Below are 4,683 nucleotides of genomic sequence, written 5' to 3'. Positions count from 1 at the left end.
CTATCGAGATGAATTCCTGCAGGTGTATGGGAGACTGAAGGCGGGCGACTGATCTGATCCAGTTATCCTCGTGCAGCTCCTTGGACACTGTTCTCTGCTTTCTTGTGGCGATTTTGTATAATCCGGGAGCCAGCATCCTAAGGGGACCCTTTCCGGTCCAGTCATCATGCCAGAACAGAGCTTTGTGGCCGTTACCCAGCACGATGGAGGTCGAAGCTCTGAATAGCGCCATATCCGAGTCGTCGCAGGGTAGGGCAGAGCCCACCCACTGACGGTCAGGGTCGGTACACATTAGCCATGGCCAGCGTAAGCGGAGAGCCCGACCAAATCTCTCTAGGTCTGTGATTCCCAGCCCACCTAGGGCCTTTGGCCTGCACACCGTCTTCCAGTTTACCAGGGAGTGCCCTCCGGTCGCATTCTCGGAATTGTCGCCTTGCCATATGAAGTTGCGAGAGATCTTGCTAAGCTTATGGTTGGCCCACGCCGGAAGAGGGAGCGCAGTGAGGTGATGTGTGGCCATGGCGCATAGCACAGACTTTGCCAAGGAGACCCTTCCCAGCCTCGCAAGGTTCTTTCCCTTCCATCCCGGAAGCTTGCCCATTGCTTTGTCTATGAGAGGTTGCAGATGAACCCGCTTGAGCCTTGAGGTATGCAGGGGAAGGCTCAAGAACTTAGTTGGGAATGTAGCGATCTTCACAGGGAATCCCGATAAAATGTGGGTGAGGTCAATCTGCAGGCAGCGAATAGGGAACACCTCCGTCTTGGTCATGTTGGTAATGAGACCCGATGCCTCCCCAAAACAGGCAAGTATCCCCGCAATGGCGTCCAATTCTTCCTTCACAGGGTTGGCAAAGATGCCCGCGTCATCAGCGTAAAGTGAAATTCTGCAGGAAGCCGAACGAGCCTTGATCGGCTGCAGAATCCCGGCGTTGGAGGCAGCCCGGAGCATAAGCTGAAGCGGGTCAATTGCAAGGATGAAAAGCATGGGGGACATAGGGTCACCCTGACGCAGGCCACAAGCGTGAGCAAAAGGGGGGCCCGGGTAACTTGGGCTCGGGCTGCTGCGTAGGGAGAAAGCCCCAGGTTGTGTGCTTTCGACTAGCGCTTAGCCCAAATCGGATACAGGCCCGTTGGCAACGTACCCATGGCCACGGGCGCGCCGCGACAGAAGCCCTAAATAAAACTACTAGTTGTTTTTAAATACAGAACAAACGCAGATGATCATATATTGACATACACGCACATACACTTAACTCTTTAAACGTATGTACGCACACTCTCTATGAGCATCTCTCAAATATTGAGCCAACACAACATCTAGCTTGATGAAATCACCACAAACGCCTTCGTGAGTTGATGGAAACATATCCTCTTACTGGACGCACATTAGTGAAAGGCCTAAAATAAATTCAAGAAATATGACATTTTTTTCACATTGTTCTTGGTTCCCTAGGTTTTGATGGGAAAATCTTTGGAAAGCCGTGCTTTTCTATCAGAAGCACAACATGTGCTTTCCAAAAAGGGAAAAGCACAATTTTGCTTCCAAAAAAAGAAAAATATATAACATATGTTTTCATGAGAAGCATAACTGTGCTTTTCCCTTTTCGAAAACTGAAAAGCGCAGTTATACTTCTCTGGAAAAAAAGCACATGCCGTGCTTCCACAAAAAGCACATCTATGCTTCCTGAAAAAGGAAAAAAACATGGTTCTGCTTTTTCGAAAAAGAAGGAGCACATCATGTGCTTCCATACAAAGCAGAGTTGTGCTTCCCGTAAAGGGCCAAGCACAGTATGTGTTTTGGCGAGTAGCATAATTGGGCTTCACGAAAAGGGAAAAGGCATAGTTGTATATTCAAAAAAAAGGAAAAAAACACAATCATGCTTTCGGGACCTTTTTTGTTTTTTTTCTTGTTTTCTGTTTCTTTTTTATTTTTTGGTTTCCGTTTTTTGGTTCTTTTGGTATTTTCGTGAAAAGCTCATCAAAACCAATTAACATGAGTTCCGGTTTTGAAGATCGCAATGCAAGAAATCCAACAATGAAAACGGTTCTTGACTTGGACACTCTGTTCAAGAGATAAAACTTTTTTGAAAAAATGAATCTACAAGAAAAAAGAGAAAACTCACGATGCACCACTTGTCAGCACGAGAGAAAGTGGAAGTGATCTTTACAAGGCATCCCTTGATTAGTGATTTCGCATAAGCCAGATGAGGGCGACAAATTTTGTTGGCCATACTGGACGTCAATCTCAATAACGCTACGTCTACTTAAAACCTACAAGAGCTTACTTAACATGCCTAAACTAAATCCTCTCCCCCTGAATTTAACGGGGGTGGACCCCTTCCTCCCCCTCTCTCCAATCCTAACCTACCACGTTGCTTGTTATGTTAAATTACGTAGTTGTTTCACGTAGGTGTAGAATTACTCCGCCAATCTCCCGAGAGCATAAGCGATGATTAAATTTGTTGGAGTCAACATCTTAGCGAGTGATCAAAATCGTCCAAAATTTGGCATGTCTAACTTAGGCCACCCATAGTGGTTGGAGGCTACCTTGCCTCTAGGATGGGACTCATGGAGTGCCGCTAATTTTAGCCCAATTTCTCAAAATGTACAACCCCTAGCCATCAGCCTCTAAAGGCATCCCACATGCTAATAAAATAAATTACTGTTGGGGATCGCAGTAATTTCAAAAAAAAATCCTACGATCACGCAAGATCTATCTAGGAGATGCATAGCAACGAGAGGGGAGAGTGTGTCCATGTACCCTCGTAGACCGAAAGCGGAAGCGTTTTATTAACGCGGTTGATGTAGTCGTACGTCTTCACGATCCGACCGATCCTAGCACCGAACGTACGACACCTCCATGTTCAGCACATGTTCAGCACGATGACGTCCCTCGTACTCTTGATCCAGTTGAGGCCGAGGGAGAGTTTCGTCAGCACGACGGCGTGGCGACGGTGATGATGAAGTTACCGGCGCAGGGCTTCGTCTAAGCACTACGACGATATGATCGAGGTGTGTAACCGTGGAGGGGGGGGGGGCACCGCACATGGCTAAGAGAAACTTTGATGTCCCTTTGGGGTGCCCCCCTCCCACGTATATAAAGGGGGGAGGGAGGAGGCCGGCCGGCCCTAGGGGGCGCGCCCAAGGAGGGGAGTCCTACTAGGACTCCAAGTCCTAGTAGGATTCCACCAAGAGGAAGAGAGGGGGAAGGAGTAGGAAAGGAGGGCGCCCCCTCCCCTTGTCCTATTCGGACTCCAAGGGGGGGGGCGCGGCCTGCCCTGGCCGCCCTCCTCTCTCTCCAATAGGGACCATGGTGCCCATTAGTTCCCCCGGGGGTTCCGGTAACCCCTCCGACACTCCGGTTTTACCCGAAACTATCCGGAACACTTCCGGTGTCCGAATAACATGGTCCGATATATCAATCTTTATGTCTCGACCATTTCGATACTCCTCGTCATGTCTGTGATCTCATCCGGGACTCCGAACAACCTTCGGTACATCAAATCACATAACTCATAATACAAATCGTCATCGAACATTAAGCGTGCGGACCCTACAGGTTCGAGAACTATGTAGACATGACAGGGACGCATCTCCGGTCAATAACCAATAGCGGAACCTAGATTCTCATATTGGCTCCTACATATTCTACGAAGATCTTTATCAGTCAAACCGCATAACAACATACGTTGTTCCCTTTGTCATCGGTATGTTACTTGCCCGAGATTCGATCGTCGGTATCATCATACCTAGTTCAATCTCGTTACCGGCAAGTCTCTTTACTCGTTCTGTAATGCATTATCCCGTGACTAACTCATTAGTCACATTGCTTGCAAGGCTTATAATGATGTGCATTACCGAGAGGGCCCAGAGATACCTCTCCGAAACACGGAGTGACAAATCCTAATCTCGATCTATGCCAACTCAACAAACACCATCAGAGACACCTGTAGAGAATCTTTATAATCACCCAGTTACGTTGTGGCGTTTGATAGCACACTAAGTGTTCCTACGGTATTCGGGAGTTGCATAATCTCATAGTCATAGGAACATGTATAAGTCATGAAGAAAGCAATAGCAATAAACTAAACGTTCATAATGCTAAGTTAACGGATGGGTCTTGTCCATCACATCATTCTCTAATGATGTGATCCCGTTCATCAAATGACAACTCATGTCTATGGCTAGGAAACTTAAACATCTTTGATTAACGAGCTAGTCAAGTAGAGGCATAATAGGGACACTCTGTTTGTCTATGTATTCATACTAAGTTTCCGGTTAATACAATTCTAGCATGAATAATAAACATTTATCATGATATAAGGAAATATAAATAACAACTTTATTATTGCCTCTAGGGCATATTTCCTTCAGTCTCCCACTTGCACTAGAGTCAATAATCTAGATTACATAGTAATGATTCTAACACCCATGGAGTCTTGGTGCTGATCATGTTTTGCTCGTGAGAGATGCTTAGTCAATGGGTCTATAATATTCAGATCCGTATGTATCTTGCAAATCTCTATGTCCCCTTCCGACACTTGATGGCGGATGGAATTGAAGCGTCTCTTGATGTGCTTGGTTCTCTGGTGAAATCTGGATTCCTTCGCCAAGGCTATTGCTCCAGTATTGTCACAAAAGATTTTCATTGGACCCGATGCACTAGGTATGACTGAAGGAAAT

This window comes from Triticum aestivum, chromosome 3D (genome assembly GCF_018294505.1).
Source record: "Triticum aestivum cultivar Chinese Spring chromosome 3D, IWGSC CS RefSeq v2.1, whole genome shotgun sequence".
Lineage (NCBI taxonomy): Eukaryota > Viridiplantae > Streptophyta > Magnoliopsida > Poales > Poaceae > Triticum > Triticum aestivum.
Note: the sequence above shows the minus strand (reverse complement) of the source record.